General features: G+C 46.0%; 1 long non-coding RNA gene across 1 annotated transcript in view; it reads left to right on the top strand.

Moving 5' to 3' along the window:
- The first annotated feature begins 3,172 nt into the window (after positions 1–3,172).
- LOC109250780 (uncharacterized) overlaps positions 3,173–18,074 on the top strand; it is an 89,426-nt gene continuing 74,524 nt past the window's right edge. Inside the window, exons 1-2 of the long non-coding RNA XR_002073184.2 lie at positions 3,173–3,375; positions 15,109–15,185. This is a non-coding gene — a long non-coding RNA (uncharacterized LOC109250780). The remainder of the gene's footprint in view (positions 3,376–15,108; positions 15,186–18,074) is intronic.

Raw genomic sequence — 18,074 nt, 5'->3', positions numbered from 1 at the left:
TGGAGCCTGCTTCAGATTCTGTGTCTCCCTCTCTCTCTGTCCCTCCCCTGCTCATGCTCTCTCTCTCAAAAAAAAAAAAACATTGAAAAAAAAAAAAATCTCTTTGGTATCATTCATACCTGACACTTAAGAGACGACATACAAACTTTTTCCTTCACTGCCGGCCAGAATGTTTTGTAAAACTATTTTATTTATTAAATAATTTGAGTTGTTATAAAAGTAGGATGTTCAGAACGACACAAGAGTATGTAAAAGATTTGAATGGTTAAGATTTAAATAGCTATTAAAATATACAGAAAGAGCAAATAAAGTATAGGTAAGCATTGAATCTTTTGGCATATTCCTTTTTTTTTTTTTTAGTTGATTTATTTTGAGAGAGAGCATAGGAGGGGCAGAGAGAGAGAGAGGGAGAGAGAGAGAATCCCAGGCAGGCTCCTCACCCTCAGTGCAGAGCCCGATGTGGGGCTCGAACTCACGAACCCGGGAGATCACGACCCACGCCGAAACCAAGAGTCGGATGCTTAACCAACTGAGCCACCCAGGGGCCCCTGGCATATTTCTTTTAAAATGTTTTTCTAGGGGCGCCTGGGTGGCTCAGTCGGATGAGCGTCCGGCTTTGGCTCAGGTCATGATCTCGCGGTCTGTGAGTTCGAGCCCCGCGTCGGGCTCTGTGCTGACAGTTCAGAGCCTGGAGCCTGCTTCGGATTCTGTGTCTCCTTCTCTCTTTACCCCTCCCCTACTCCCTCCCTCTCTGTCTCTCAAAAATTAATAAACATTAAAAATTTTTAAAATGTGTTTCCTACTCTGTGAGTGTACGTACATACATAATTTACTTTATTGAGGTTATGCTCTTTGTATAGTTTTACACATTCATAGCTACAATGGTTTTGTTCTTTTTCTAATGATAAATGGAATAATTTCAAGAGCAGAAATTAAAGCTGGCTTGTAAGAAGAGGAGTGTGTGTGTGTGTGGGGGGGCAGTAAAGTCTAAGCAAGTGTAAAAACATCCAAAAAAAAAAACCCTACAAGCAATAAACACTGTTGTTACTGCCTGACAAATACTGAGCATTCGTTGTAGTAAGTAGGAATGTTGTCCTAGGAAAAGCGATGAATTAATTAGAATTAACTGGTGGAAACTTCTGCAAATAACAAGGGACAGACATTATTATAAAATCTGAAACAGTAAGAAAATGATAAAACTCTTTTGGGCACTCTCTTCGAAGATTTGAATGGAAGGAGAGACTTCAAGCTTACCTATAGGATGGTGGAGTGCCCGTGGAGAGAACTGGCTTCTCACGGGGGGGGGGGGGGGGGGGGGGGGGGGGGGGGGGGAATGATGTGACAACGCCAGGATTAGCAACCTTAGCAACTGGGGCTCAGGAAAGGGATCAGAGCTTCAAAGGGCGTGAAACCTACACACCCCACCTTTGTGGTCAGAAGAGCCCCGAACAGGAAGTTTAAGAGGCCTCAGAGGAGCACAGTGATTCCAGCTGAAGGTCTTGAGCTCTAGGGAGGAGGTCCCAGCTTCCCCAGGGGATCTCTGCGGGGCTCGGGGATGGAGGCTGTCAAATGCTGACTCCTGAAATATCACCAACACTACCTGTGGATTTGACAAAGCGGAATGCATTCCTTACCTTGGTCTGGGAGAACCCCACCTCCCAAAGTTTTGATAGCGTTTCAGGGAGGAAAGAAAAGGTCAGAATTTACTGAGAAATGCAGGTTTGATTTAAGGCAGAGAGGGTCTTTCAACACAGAGACTTGATTACGATTGGATAAGGATCATGATGTCAACAGGCTCGGACTGGTGGAAGCAGCAAGGGAGGATTTTGAGAAAAGGGAAGGGTTTGAACAGTGCAAACTGTTGCTGCTTTTCCGCTGAAGAGTTGACGGTACCCTGGGAAAGTTCCTGTAATGAAGAAACTTTTGCCTGGACAGGACGGTCCTGGGAAAGAAATTCACATGAAGACAGCAGACGAGCCAAGTCCTGTTGATGTATCCAGTACCCGTGCGGTTTTATTTCTCAGGGTCGAGGCTGAGTGTGGCAACAGACTGTCTTAATTCTCATATATTTACCATTTTTATGAACAACTCACCTTAGGTATGTGTTTATTTTGTGGTGGTGAAATTCTTCTGTTTCCCTGAATCTCGAGAAAAAATGACCCCTATTCTTAGGTGTTTGCTAAGCCCGGAGGAACAATTTACATAACTAGCTTTTCACCAGTCTGCCGAACCTGTTAGGTATGTTAAAACCCAAAATTCAACTGAGGAAATTTTAAAGATCTTACTGGCTTTCTTTAACGATTCACCGTTTGGGCAGCATTCCATCTAGCAGACAGAAAGAAGCTTGGAGGAGCTGTACAAAATGAAAGGCTTTTTTTTTTTTTTACACCGAAGGGAGCAGGAACAAGAAAGACACTAGCAAAAAGTGGACTGGATGTCGGGAGGTCGCTTTCCTTTAGGGGATGGCAGGTTGGCCCGGCTACTTCACTGGTACTGACCAGGTGATTCCCCACTGCTTTAGGATTCCATTTCTGGGAGAGGCTGAAGCCCAAATTAAGTCTGGGTTTGGTGACACAACCACCCTCCCCCCCCCCCAAGCTTAGCATAAGCGACTCCATTGCGGGATGGCTGTCTTATTTTTAACAGGTGGATTCTTTTATTTAGTCCTCCCAAACACCTCCTCAAGCTATTATTATCCCTATTTTATAGAGGAGGAAACTGAGGCTCAGGGAGGTAATGAGCTCACATCCAAGCACCTGCAAATACATTCTTTTCAGGAGCATCAAGAAAGGCCCACCTTCAACCAACCTGCCTTATTCTGTTCCATTTTTGCAGAAGGGAGCTGAGGTCCAGGTTCAAGACAATCATTGGGCCCCTCAGCCCTCTTCGGGGTCCCTGGGGAGGAGGGCAGGGTGGAAGGCAAAGGCCTTCAGAGACGCCAGTTTGGGTCTGGGTGGGCTCCCCTCGGCGTCCTGCATCGCCGGGGGGCGGGGGGGGGGGCGATCAATGCCACCCCTCCCCCACCCTCCCCCGCAGAGGCCTCACCTGGGCTGCCTGGTGCACCGGAAGCCGGCCCGCGCCGGTCCCCGCGGCCGTGCCCGCCGCTGGTCACCAGGGGGCGCTGTGCGCCACAACCTCGGGCGCAGAGGGGCGGGGGCCACGTGACCGCACAACCGCGCGCCGGGTCCCGGGTCCCGGCGTCCGCCCGGTGGCCCCCGCCGGCTGCGGGCGCGCTCGGCCTGCTTCCCGTCCCCCCCGCCCCCCTTCTAACGCTCCGCGCGGGCCACTCGGGGGTGGTGCGGCGGCGGCGGCGACGGCGACTCCGGTCCGGGCTCCCTGACCTGTAACCTCCCGGGGACGCTGACGAGCAGCCGCGTGAGTTTCCCGGGCACCAGGAGACGCCTCACTCCGGCTTTGTGGCCGGTTTGGCCCTCCCCGCAAGGCAAAGAGGGGGGGCTCGGTGCCAGGCTTTCCCCTAGCTCGGAGAGGTGCTGTCACATCCCGTCGCACCTCCCCGCCGCCCTTGGAGGGACGCGTTGTCCCCTGGAGGACCCCATGGGAGCGCGCCCAGCGCCGGGGGTGGGGGGCGAGTTTGGATCATTTGGCTGCTCTGGCGGGACCTCCTTGCCCAATAAGCACTGAGCAAATCACCCCCGCCCCGTACCCCCAAATCGACATTTTCACGGATATGCCTCGATGGGACATTCACTCAATAATGTGATAGATTGAGGGGTTTTCAAAAGAGCGTTACGCTTTGCACGCTAGAAACTTCACTCATTTTTTTTTAAATTTTTTTTTTAACGTTTTATTTATTTTTGAGACAGGGAGAGACAGAGCATGAACGGGGGAGGGTCAGAGAGAGGGAGACACAGAATCGGAAGCAGGCTCCAGGCTCTGAGCCATCAGCCCAGAGCCCGACGCGGGGCTCGAACTCACGGACCGCGAGATCGTGACCTGAGCTGAAGTCGGCCGCTTGACCGACTGAGCCACCCAGGCGCCCGGAAACGTCACTCATTTTAAGTGTACAATTATTTTTAGTAAATTGGCAGAGTTGCGCACCTGTCAGCACATTCTGGTTTTAGAGTATTTTCATCCCCAGCCACCCCGGAGCAAATTCCCATAAAGCTGTCTGCAGTTCATCTCCCCTCCGACCTCTAGCCCTAAGCAACCATGTATCCCTCTTCTGGCTCTATATAGTTGCTTTTTCTGGACAGTTCCTATGAATGGAATCATACACTATGTGGTCTTTGGGGACTGGCTTCTTTCACCCAGCGTGATGTTTTCATCTGGGTTGTAGCACTTACCAGCATGTAATTCCTTTCTATAGCTGAATAATATTCAATGGTGTGGCTATATCACATTTGTTTCTCCATTTATCAATGGACAATTGGGTTGCTTTCATTTTTTGGGTATTAAGAGTGATGCAATAATTGAGAACATTTGTGTGGACATGTGTTTTCAATTCTCTTGCTTTCGCTGCCCTTTCTTTGCTGGTGTTCCCCTTAACGCCCTTTGCCGACCTCTATCACAACACTTTGCACACTGCCCTGCGAATGAATTTGAATTCCTTCTCTGACTCTCCACTAGAGAAGGCAAGGACCATGTGCACCCATTCCCTGGGGTAGGAGTGGAATTTCTGGGTCCTCTATGGCACCTCTATGTTTAAACTTTTTTATTTTTAGGAACTTCCGGACTCTTTTCCAAAGTGTCTGCACCATTTAATGTTGCTATTGGTAAATTATGAAGGTTCCAGTTTCTCTGTCTCCTCACCAACACTTGTTTTGTCTTTCGTTTGGTATCTCACTGTCATGTTCGTTTGCCTAGACCGAGTGGTTATTTGCTTAACTAGTTTCACTTTGCTTTAATGACTGGCTTTTTCAATGTTAACAAATCGAGTTGCTGAAATGAATAATACGTAGCCCATCCGTGCAAGGAGCTCATGGCTCCAAGAGGGAGACAGAGGAACATAATCATAGTACCGCGTGTTACCTGCTCTGATGGAACTGAGCACAGGCAGGCTGTCAGCACAGAGCCTGACGCGGGGCTTGAACCCACAAACCTTGAGACCATGACCTGAGCCGAAGTCGGTTGCTCAACTGACTGAGCCACCCAGGCGCCCTGCACTGATTTCTAAATTGGTCAGCCACATTAAATGGTAACACAGGGTTAATTGTGAAAGCCACGGTCATAAGGCAACCTACCTTCTTGCAAGTTTAACCACAGAAGGCAGGCATTACCAACAGGTACTAGGGTAACTGAAGCAAGACAAGATCATGCATTTTAAAGGAATGGCTAGGGAGTTGTCCTCATTGGTACTTTAGTAGTTAGTACTACTAAAGTAGTTAGTACTTTAGGGAGTACTCAAACTGTGAGATCATGACCTGAGCCAAAGTCAGACGCTCAACCGACTGAGCCACCCAGGCGCCCCGGCCAGAACCCAATTCTAACTGTTAGTTAAAAAGGATGTTGTAAGCCAGTTTGACAATAAATTATATTAGGAAAAAAAGGAAAAAAAAAGGATGTTACTTTCACTCAAACGTACAAAGAAAAAGCCAAATCACAGACAAGCCGCGTAGTATAAGACATAGATTGGCCAACTATGACCCACGAGCTAAGAACGTTTTATCAGATGAACATTTACAATCAGTCTGATCATGGGAACATGAACTTTCAACCACAATTAAACAAAATATTTTTCTTCTATTCCATTTTTTTCATCAGTAGACCTGTATTACAAAACCGTGCAATTATTATATTTTTATCATATTGTATTATAAAGCCTAAAATATTTATTTTCCGCTCTTCACAGAAAAAGTTTGACAGCCCTTGGTTTAATAGAGTAAACAGCGAAACGGAAAGCAATTGCCACATACTTGCTGGGTGACCTTGGGAAGTCGCTTCACTTCTCTGGTCCTGATTTTTGTTATCTGTAAAATGGAGATAAAGGGTGATGGGTGGGTGAGATAAGCTCTAGGGTGAAACCCCCGTTCCCCCAAGTTTTGTATTCATTAGTTAGTTATTAGGGCACCTGGGTGGCTTAGTTGGTTAAGAGCCTGATTCTTGATTTCGGCTCAAGTCAGGATCTCACGGTTCCTGAGTTCGAGCCCCACCTTGGGCTCCATGCTTACAGTGCAGAGACTGCTTGGGATTCTCTGCCTCCCTCTCTCTCTACCCCTCCCCTGCGTGCTCTCTCTCTCTCTCTCTCTCTCAAAATATATACATAAACATTAAAAAATAATTATGTAAACATCTGTTGAGCTACTATCGTGTATCAAGAACTGTTAAAGGCATTGGGGATACAGCAGGAAGGAAAACCCCTGTCCTGAAAAAGGATACTATTGCAAATGAAAAGAGGCTTAAGATGCAATGTGTGGTCTGAGATTGGATCCTGATTTGAACAAGCTAGCGTTATAGGACACTTGGGGAAGAGTCGGGAAATTTGACTATGGATGGGTATTAGATGAGGTGAAAATTGACTAACACGAAATGGTAGAGGTGATTAACTGAAAAAAGCAGAAAGCATATGTACACGTATTATCTCATTTTGGTAGAAAGTGCATATACGTATTATGTAAACTTGGAGGAATTCTTGATCTGGAAGGATATATATAGTAAGGTCTTTTTTTTTATTTTTTATTTTTATTAAGAAAAAATTTTTTGGGGGGGGGGCGCCTGGGTGGCTCAGTCGGTTAAGCGTCCGACTTCGGCTCAGGTCATGATCTCATGGCTCGTAGGTTCGAGCTCCAGATCGGGCTCTGAGCTGACAGCTCAGGGCCTGGAGCCTGCTTCACATTCTGTGTGTGTCTCTCTCTGGCCCGCCTGCGCCTGTGCTCTTTCTCTCTCTCAAAAATAAATAAACATTTGGGGCGCCTGGGTGGCGCAGTCGGTTAAGCGTCCGACTTCAGCCAGGTCACGATCTCGCGGTCCGTGAGTTCGAGCCCTGCGTCAGGCTCTGGGCTGATGGCTCGGAGCCTGGAGCCTGTTTCCGATTCTGTGTCTCCCTCTCTCTCTGCCCCTCCCCCGTTCATGCTCTGTCTCTCTCTGTCCCAAAAATAAATAAAAAAACATTGAAAAAAAAAAAAATTTAAAAAAAAAAAAAAATAAATAAATAAACATTAAAAGAATTTTTTAAAGCAAAAACATGAAAAATAACGTTTAATGTTTATTTTTGTCTAATTTCAGTGTTGGAATGTTAAACTGTTGATTTTTAAATAAAAATTAAAAAAAAAATTTAAATTTATTTTTGAGAGAGAGAAAGAGCACAAGCGGGGGAGGGGCAGAGAGAGAGGGAGACCCAGAATCTGAAGCAGGCTCCAGGCTCCCAGCTGTCAGCAGAGAGCCCGATGCTGGGCTCGAACCCACGAACCGCGAGATGGTGACCTGACGCTTAACCTGCTGAACCACCCAGGCGCCCCCTAATTTGTTTTTTTTTTAAAGTTTTTTTTAGAGAGAGAAAGAGTGCAAGTGGGGGAGAGGCAGAGGGAGAGAGAGAGAGAGAGAGAGAGAGAACCCTAAGCAGGCTTCACGCCCAGCGCTGAGCTCTATGCAAGGCTCGATCTCATGATTGTGAGATCATGACCTGAGCTGAAATCAAGAGTCGGCCGCTCAACCGACTGAGCCACCCAGGCGCCCCTATACTAAGCTCTTAATAGTGGTCATTTCTGGGTGGTGGGAATATAATGTTTCTATTTTCGTATCTTTTCTAATTTTCTACCTTGGACATTTACCGCTTTTGTAAAAATACAAGATTCTGTCTAATTGAAAAAAATCATCTCTCTCTCTTCATGGAATTGACATGCCTCTTGTAAGGGTTCACGTTGCCGGATCTGTCACTTTTTATGGGGGAAACGTCTGTAAAAATGGAGGCTGCTCTTTCCCCCTGCAGGTAACAGAGGGCTAGAGAGGCAAATGATGGCAGTGTCCATCGAAGCACTGTTTTGGAGAGAACGTGCCCAATCTGATACCAGAGGTAGGTTTATCTCTCCTGTATCAGCGGACGCATCGATGCGATTCAGTATTTCAATCTTGTAACTGCTTCTCTTATTCTAGGCCAGGGGTCCATAAACCCTGCCACCTATTTTGGTAAATAAAGTCTCATCGGAACACGGGCCCACTGATTTGTCTATGTGGTATCTATCACTGCTTTATTGCCCCGCAATGGCACGGTGGGGTAGGGGTGCAGAGACCATATCACCCCGAAAACGAAACATATTTACTGCCTGGCCCTTGAAAGAAAAAGCGTGTGGAGCCCTGTTCTAGGCTGGCTGGGAGACCGCCTCCGTACACAGGCCTGTGGGAGGGAATGCCCGCCTCCGCGTTACATGAACAAACGTATGCTCTGATTTACAAACCTCGTTCTCTCCTGAGCTGGATTAGCGTGTGCCAGTATTCCCAATTCTGGATAATTCTAGGTTACTTACAGTATTGGGTTTCTCATCCTGCAAGGCTGAGGTGAAGGCCAGACCGCAGGAAAACGGACGTGTCAGCGAGGTCAACGATAGCCTGTGAGCCCTATCACAGCTGGCTAGTCGGTCTTCCGTTGATCTAGCTAAGATCTCCGTCGGCTTCACATTTGGTTCAAATGCCTCCTCCTCCCGGAAGCCCCCTCTGACCCCTCACCCTGATTTCACCGTCCCACGCCAGTGCTCCCACGGCACCCTGGCAGGCCTCTTTCGTAACACTTAGCACCCTACCCCGTAAGCACGGATTCCTTCTCGGATTCTCCCCCAGAGAAGGCAAGGACCATGTGCACGCACTCTCTGGTATAGCCCCTGAGCCCGGCCTGAAGCCTAACATATGGTAGCTTCCTAGCCGCGTGTCCTTGGCCACGCGACTGCGCTGAGCCTCAGTTTTCTCGTCGGTAAAATGGGGACAATAGCAATAGTTGCCCCCCGCAGTGTTGTGTGTGGGCATTAGCTATTCAGCGAACACTTAATGAATGAATGACGTATAGGATATCGCGCTGGACTGGGAATTGTGAAAGCCCCCAGCAGCAGGGTACGGTAACAGGTTGTTACGTTTAGTCTGTACAGACCAGCAACGCACTTATCCTACGTTGGGCCCCCGAACTGGAGTCGCATTCACCCATCCCGTCAACACTTATGGAGTGCCTACTGTGTGCCCAGTACTGTGCCAGATATTACGGATATACAGGGATATCCACAGTCTCCGCCCTCGCGGAGATTACATTCTAGCGAGAGAGATGGGCCAGTTTACAAACTGGTACAGAATCTATTACGGACTGTGCTCAACGTAAAGAAAATACATAGGCCAAACCACAGTTACCGAGACGGGCTGTCGCCTATGTGGCGATCCAGGAGAACTCCTTTAAAGAGGTGACATTTGAGAGGAGCCTGGAAGAATGAGCCAACCGTGAGAGGAGCTGGAGAAAGAATATTCTAGGCGGAGAAAGAGTAAGTGCAAAGGCTTGAAGCCGTAAAGGATTTGGCAGAGCCCAGGAGATGGAAAGAGGCAAAGGAGGCCAGAGGGTGAAGAGGTGGGGCTCATTCTAAGAAGAGAGGGCAGCTGTTCCATGAATGTAAGAAGGCGAATTCCAAGATCTGTCACTCTGCGTTTTTAAAAACTTAAGCAAATATCTGTGTGGGAGAATGATGGCCTCCCCCAAAGGTGTTCACATACTAAGCCCCAGAACTGAGTGCCCGGCTTTACGTGACAGAAGGGACCTCGCAACTGTGATTAAGTTAAGGATGGAGACCTGAGGGCATTCCCCTGGCGGTCCGGTAGGATTGCAAGGGTCCTTGTAAGAGGAAGACGGGAGGGGCTCAGGGGACAGAGGTTTGCAGATGGTAGCAGGGCTCACAGAGAGGTCTGAAGATGCCGTGTTGCTGGCCAGAAGGTAGAAGAAGGGTCCATAGCCGAGGAATGTAGGCAGCGCACAGAGGCTGGAAAGACAAGGGGTTACATTCTCCCATAAAGCCCCCAGAAAGAACACAGCCCTGCTGACGCCTGCAGTTTTAGCCTCGTGAATCTCATTCTGGACTTCGGACCTTCAAAACGGTAATCGAATACATTTATGGCATTCTGAGCCCCCGAATTTATGGTGACTTGTTACAGGAGCCATGGAAAACCAATACTCCTTGTGTGGAAAGATACACCAAAAAGTAATGCGGTTGGGGATTGGCAGGGGTGGATGGGAAGAGGGTAGAAAGGGCAGGGAATGAGGTAGGAGGGATGGGAACTGTTCTTGTGTATTGAGTTCTGATTTCTAGGACTATGTTAATGTTTCACATACTAAAAAGGAAGGGAGGGAGGGAGGGAGGGAGGGTGGGTGACAAGGGAACCCAAAATGGAATATGGACAGAAACAAAGGAACTAACTGTATTACAAATGAATAACAAACGTAATGAAGGAGTGGGCGAAAATAACTAACCCGAGTGTTAGGGGCTGAAATGTGTCCCCTCAAAATTCATGTGTTGAAGCCCTAACCTTCAGTGTGACGGTATTTGCCAGTAGGGCCTTTAAGGGTGTAATTAACATTAGGGGCGCCTGGGTGGCTCAGTCGGTTGAGTGTTCCAGTCTTGATTTTGGCTCAGGTCACGATCTCACAGTCCGCGAGATCGAGCCCCATGTCGGGCTCTGCGGTGACAGCATGGAGTCTACTTGTAATTCTCTCTCCCTCTCTCTCTGTCCCTCCCCTGCTCGCTCGCTCTCTCTCTCTCTCTCTCAAAATAAAGAAACATTAAAAAAGGTTGTAATTAACATTAAGTGAAGTCATAAGGGTGGGGCCCTAATCCAATATGACCAGTCTCTATAGGAAAAGGAAGGGATTGCAGGATATGCACAGAGAAAAATTCGTGTGAGGACGCAGTGAGAAGGCGGCCATCTGCAAGCCAAGGAGAGAGTCCTCAGGAGAAACAAGCCTTGCTGACCCCTGGATCTTGGACTTCTAGCCTAGAGACCTGTGAGAAATAAATTTCTCCTGTTTACGTCACCCATCTGGGCTATTTAGTTTTGTCAACCCGAGCAGACTGATGCACTAAATGACTTCGGAAAAGAGTATTTTGACTATGTGCTCTACAGTAGTCGTTCTCAAACTTTGGGGTGCGTCAGAGTCACCTGGGGAGCTTGTTGAAGAGCTCTGGGTGACGATCACCACCTCCAGCATTTCTAATTCAGTAGGCCCAGGGTGGAGCTCAAGAATTTACATTTCTTTTAAAAAAAAAATTTTTTTTAACGTTTCATTTTATTTTTTGAGAGACAGAGAGCGTGAGCAGGGGAGGGGCAGAGACGGGGGGGGGGGGGAGACACAGAATCCAAAGCAGGCTGCAGGCTCCCAGCTGTCAGCACACAGCCTGATGGGGGGCTCGAACCCACAAATTCGAGATCATGACCTGAGCCGAAGTTGGATGCTCAGGCGGCTGAGCCACCCAAGATACCCCAAGAATTTGCATTTCCGACAAGTCCTCAGATGCAGCTAATGATGCTGGTTCAGGGACCACACTTCGAGAACTGCTGTTCTAAGGCTCAAGACAAAAAAAAAAATCACCCCAAAACCGTAAGTAAATACTGTACTCTAGATAGTAGGTGTGTTTTCCACAGGGGTATGGGTTAGCAATTCTGAATCTAGTTTATGTATATTCTATTTTATGTATATACTTAAAGTATATACATAAAGATTATGTATGTACATAATTATGTACATACATAATCTTTATGTATATACTTTATATTCTGGTATGTACTAGAATACTACATATTCTAGTATTGAGCAAAGAATACATTGTGAATAAGGAGAGCCAGACTTTACGCTTTTAGAGGAAGGAGTTACACATAAGAAGAGACAGGAGACTGGCAGTGACCAGAGGTATCAGTATGAATACGGTGTTTTACATGCGCACACCCACACCACACACTCACGCGGAGATAGATATGGAAATAGAGTTGTTTGTATATATACATATGGTTCCTAGCTTTGTCTGCCGAGGAGGCTTAGAAGCAATGATACCGCAATACCAATGGGCACACTAGACATTCAGATCTCGGTTTTAAAACCGCATTCTTGGGGCGCCTGGGTGGCTCAGTCGGTTAAGTGTCTGACTCTTGATTTCGGCTCAGCTCACGATCTTAGGGTTGGTAAGTTCGAGCCCCGTGTCGGGCTCTGCGCTGTCAGCAAAGAGCCTGCTCGGGATTCTTTGTCTCCCTCTCTCTCTCTCTGCCCCTCCCTCTCCATTTCTCTCTCTCTCTCTCTCTCTCTCTCTCTCTCTCTCTCTCTCAAAAACAAAAAAATAAACTTAAAAAAAATAAAATAGCATTCTCTAGGGGCTCCTGGATGGCTCCATTGGTTGATTGTTCAACTCGTGATTTTGGCTCAGATCTGGATCCCAGATCATGGGATCGAGCCCCCCGTCTGGCTCCATGCTGAGTGTGGAGCCTGCTTAAGATTCTCTCTCTGCTCGGGGCGCCTGGGTGGCGCAGTCGGTTAAGCGTCCGACTTCAGCCAGGTCACGATCTCGCGGTCCGTGAGTTCGAGCCCCGCGTCGGGCTCTGGGCTGATGGCTTGGAGCCTGGAGCCTGTTTCTGATTCTGTGTCTCCCTCTCTCTCTGCCCCTCCCCCGTTCATGCTCTGTCTCTCTCTGTCCCCCCCCCCAAAAAAAAAAAAATAAATAAAAAAAGATTCTCTCTCTGCTCTTCTCCCCAACTCACATGTGCTCTCTAATATATATATCATATATATATTAGTATGATATACTATATATGTTAGTATTTACTATAGTAATACTATAGTATTATAATATATATCATATATGTACTAATATATATATTGTATATATATGATATATATATATATATATATATATATATATATATATATATATGATGTATATATAGAGTAGCACTCTCCAAATGAAAGGAACCAGAACTCTTGTAGAAACGGCTGATTCCTGGGCTGGGACAAGGAGACTATTAGATGAGCTTGGAATGTCTTCCGTCGCCAGAAAGTAAGAAGGGCCATGGGGATGTGTTAGAAAGGATGCAGGAGTCCATTTGAGGGGGTTTCCAATGCCGAAATCTGTGACAGTGTAAGCAACAAGATGATTAATGATAGTAATGGATTATAAGCCATAGAGTAAAATAAGAATCCGTGAGTCCACACGAATATGAAGAAATAACTGAATAAGTAAATAAATGAGGGAGAAGGAAAAGCACTTGTTTACAATAGCATTCCAATTAATAAAGTGTAACAAGAATAATGAAAATAGAAACTTACTCGGCAAGCACCACAGTAATAACCATTTCAGGCAAGAATCGTCGAAGAATATTAAAATTAATGGACAAAAGTATGATGGAAACAGTGTATTTATATAGTTTTTCAACATCTCCCCACAAAATGCTTACTCATTACAAAGGGCAAAATAGGAACGCCACTGGGGAGAAACTGGGCAGACTACCCTAGCCAACTGGTCAAAGTTAACATCACCAGTAACTGAACAAACTTCTACCATGTGCCTTTTGGTAGGATGCACTGAGAAGGACACAGTATCATATCTGTAGTGTTCTGGGCAAAACACGTAACTGAAATGGAGACACGATGAACCATCAGATAAACCCCAAACTGAAACCAGCGAGTGCTTTTCAAAAGTATCATGGTAATTAAAGACAAAAAAAAAAAAAAAAAAAGACCAAGGAACTCTTCCAGATTAAAGGCGTCAAAGAAAACATATGTGATCCCCGACCAGAAAAAGGACATTGTTGGGGCAAATGGAGAAAATAAAATCCTGCCTATTGATTATAGTACTGCATGAACATTAATTTCTTGATTTATAATAGTGTACTGTGGTTATATAAGGTGTTAATACTTGAGCAATCTGGGTGAGCTGACTCTTCGGACTGTTGTTGCAACTTTTTGGGGGGATGGGTAAGTCTGTAACATTTCAAAAGGAAAAGTTGAAAATGAAATGTGAGTTTACCTCATCCCAAGATATCCCTGGGTGATCTGACTGCGGTGTGCGGGCGCGGCTTATAGAAGGTGCCAGTGACTAAGTAGGGAGACCAGTCAGGCGGCTATTGCCCTGGACTGGGGGAGAGAGGATCGTGGCTCAGACTAGGGGGATGACGGTTGAGACGGAGAAGGCTGGATGGATTCAGGATGCGTTTTGGCATCTCCGTGGGAAGGTCATTGCACAGGAGGGAATGGAGGGAGTACCACTTCATTTTACCGTTAGATAAGATACAGGACAGAATAGACCCCGCGATGTCTGTAAGTATCTTCATTCGATATTGTGGATTCAGAATCCTCTGGTATGTAAGCTGGAAAATTTATCATGGACTTTGCATTTTATCTTCTTCTTCCCCATAGTTTTGAGTAGTGTTCCTCTCATCCAAGGGAAAACGAGGAAAGTGGCAGGGGGAGGGGGACTTCTTTGGTTCCTTCCTGTGTTTGCCTCTGGCAACGACTTTTCTCTTGAGAATCTCTGCTCTTTTTTGTTTTAATTTTTTTTTTTAGTGTTTATTTATTTTTGAGAGAGAGAGAGACAGACAGACAGACAGAGTGTGAACAGGGGAGGGGCAGAGAGAGAGGGAGACACAGAATCCGAAACAGGCTCCAGGCCCCGAGCTGTCAGCACAGAGCCTGACGCGGGGCTCGAACCCACGAACCGCGAGATCATGACCTGAGCCGAAGTCGGACGCTTAACCGACTGAGCCACCCAGGTACCCCTTGAATCTCTGCTCTTTTCAAGGAGGGGTTTCAGTTGTGTTGTCACCCAAATTGTGACATGTGCAGAGCCCTGTTGGCCTGCTTGGGTTTCCACATGATATACCCTTCCCTACATTCAGGTCTTTACCTGGAATACTCTCTTATTAAAATTTTGTCAGGGTGCCTAGGTGGCTCAGTCGGTTAAGCATCCGACTCTTGATTTTGGCTCAGATCATGATCTCACAGTTTGTGGGATCGATCCCCGCATCAGGGTCTACACTGTGAGGTGCAGAGCCTGCTCAGGATTCTCTCTCCCTCTCTCTCTGCTCCTCCCCCATTCATATTCTCTCTCTCTCTGTCTCAGAATAAATAAATAAACTTAAAAAAAATAAAAATAAGATAAAATGTCTTTTAAAAAATCAATAAAAATAAAATTTTGTCTGTCTTTCAAGGCTCAGCTCAAGAACCACCCCCTCCAAGTTGTCTTCCTGGATTTACTCGGCACCAAAGTTAGCCTTCTCTTTCCTGGGTAAGTCATAGCTCTTAATTTATTCCTCTTATTTGGCCCCCATTCTCTCATTCACAGTCATACCCATTGCTTTGTACTTGTTTGTATTCATGACTTACATCCTCTACCAGATTATAAATTCCTTGGGAGTCGGTATTTACGTTGTTCAGCTTTCGGTGGATTTTTTTTTCTCGTTTTCAGATTGCAGAAGAGTTTCAACAGTAAAATAAGTTAGTAAGTTCCGCCATATACTTTGAATCTAATCTTTAGTTTCCCTTATTTCTACTGAGGACTTTTTCTGTGAAATGTTGGAGTCCTTTTGTCCCCAGTGACCCTCCTTTGTAACTTAAGAGACTGTTGCTCTAGGATTTTCTTTTCCATTGCTTTGTAGGCTGGCTTCCACCAGGGGGCGCTCCTTCCCACCTATAGGCGAATTTCTTTTTCTTTAGGAAGCAGAGGAAAGGAGACTTCATCAGGTAAAATAGCAAAACAGTGGAAACACAAACAGTAGGAAGTAGGAACTGAGCATCTCTTGGGATTTGACTTGGTCCCAGCCCTACCTGGCTACTCAAATAGCATTTCACTTGTTATATTGTGTTTTGGTAGGATGCTGGCCTGTGCGTAGAGATTTCCCCCTTCCTAACCCACTTCATTTATTTCATCTACAAATATGTACTGAGTGTCCATTTTGCGTCAGGTATTATTGTAGATACTGAGGCTTCATCGGTGAACAAAACAGACCGAGTTCCTGACCCATGAAGCTTGTGTTCATCTGGGGGCAATAGACAATAAATGAGATGAATACATACAATACACAGGATAGATAGAGATAGATAAATGCCAAAGAGGAAAAAAAAACACCAATTCATGGTCTTATAGGCCATTGTAAGAATTTTGACTTTGTCTTTGAGCGAGATGGGAAGCATTGGGGAGAGGAGTGGTGTGGTTTGACACATTTAAAAAGGATTGCTCTCGTGGTTGGTTGGTTTGTTTGTGGTTTTTTTGTTTTTTTTGTTTTTGGATAATAAGTTATCAGGGGATAAGCTTGGACCAGGCTGCTGGCAGTGGAACTGGAGAGAAGTTGTTGGATTCTTGAATATATTTTGCAGGTAGAGCCAACTGAACCTGCTAAGAGATTAGATGTAGGATGCTGGAGAAAGAGGACTCAAGGGAAACAGGGTCACCACGTTGCATAACATCAGTGGCACTGAATGAAATGTGGCTGGCGCCCTCTGGAGTTGTGTAACAGCAGTTTTGTTCAAGCTGCTCCCAAGGCGCCCCTCAAAGTCTAACCTACCAAGAACAAGGCTGGAAGTATATCAGAAGTTAGATTTTGAGGGGCGCCTGGGGGGCTCAGTCGGTTGAGCGGCCGTCTTCGGCTCAGGTCATGATCTCGCAGCTCGTGGGTTCGAGCCCCGCGTCGGGCTCTGTGCTGACCGCTCGGAGCCTGGCGCCGGCCTCACATTCTGTGCCTCCCTCTCTCTCTCTCTCTGCCCCTTCCCCGCTCATGCTCTGCCTGTTTCACTCTTTCTCTAAAAAATAAGTACACGTTAAAAAATTTTTCAAGGTGGGGCGCCTGGGTGGCTCAGTCGGTTAAGCGTCCGACTTCAGCTCAGGTCACGATCTCGCGGTCCGTGAGTTCGAGCCCCGCGTCGGGCTCTGGGCTGACGGCTCAGAGCCTGGAGCCTGCTTCCGATTCTGTGTCTCCCTCTCTCTCTGTCCCTCCTCCACTCATGCTCTGTCTCTCTATGTCTCAAAAATAAATAAACGTTAAAAAAAAATTAAAAAAAAATTTTTCAAGGAGAATTTGGATTTTGAAAGAAATTGAAGACACAAGCAAATGGAAAGATATTCCATGCTCATGTATTGGGAGAATTAACATTTTTATTTTATTTTTTTTATTTTTATTTTTTAACATTTATTCATTTTTGAGACAGAGCATGAACGGGGGAAGGTCAGAGAGAGAGGGAGACACAGAATCCGAAACAGGCTCCAGGCTCTGAGCTGTCCGCACAGAACCCGACGCGGCCTCGAACTCACAGACCGCGAGATCATGACCTGAGCCGAAGTCGGACGTCCAACCGACTGAGCCACCCAGGCGCCCCGAGAATTAACATTTTTAAAATGTCTATACCACTCAAAGCAATCTAGAGGGTCAGTCTAATCCCTATTAGAATTCCAATGGCATTTTTCAAAGAACTAGGACAAATAATTCTAAAATTTGTATGGAATTGCAAAAAAAACCCCAAAAAACCCATATAGCCGAAGCAGTCTTGAGAAGGAAGAACAAAACTGGAGGCCTCGTGCCCCCCGATTGCTATATTACTATACTGTAAAGCTGTAGTAATTGAAACGGTATGGTACTGGCATAAAAACAGACATATAGATCAGTGGAGCAGGGTCAAGAGCCCAGATGAAAACCCACACACGTATGTTCAATTAATATACGGCAAAGGAGGCAAGAATATCCAATGGGAAAAGCGTATCTCTTCAATAAATGGTGTTGGGAAAACTGGACAGCCACATGCAAAAGAATGAAACCTGGCCACTCTTATACCAGACACGCAAATGAACTCAAAATGGATTAAAGACGAATGTGAGACCTGAAACCATAAAACTCCTGGAAGAAAACACAGGTAGTAGCTCCTTGTCGTAGGTCTTGGTGATGATTTTTTTTCACCTGGCACCCAGACGAAGAGCAATGAAAGCAAAAAGAAACAAGGGGGACTTCATCAAACGGAAAAGCGTCTGTACAGCAAAGGAAACCATTAACAAAACGAAAAGGCGATCTACTGAATGGGAGAAAATATGTACAAATCACATATCTGATAAGGGACTAATATCCCAAATATATACAAAGAACTCATACAACTCAGTAGCAAAAACCAAACAATCTAATTAAAAATTGCC

Source organism: Panthera pardus, unplaced genomic scaffold, assembly GCF_024362965.1.
Source record: "Panthera pardus isolate Hobbes unplaced genomic scaffold, ASM2436296v1 HiC_scaffold_27, whole genome shotgun sequence".
In the NCBI taxonomy this organism is placed as follows: domain Eukaryota; kingdom Metazoa; phylum Chordata; class Mammalia; order Carnivora; family Felidae; genus Panthera; species Panthera pardus.
Note: the sequence above shows the minus strand (reverse complement) of the source record. Positions and strands in the feature narration are given on the sequence as shown.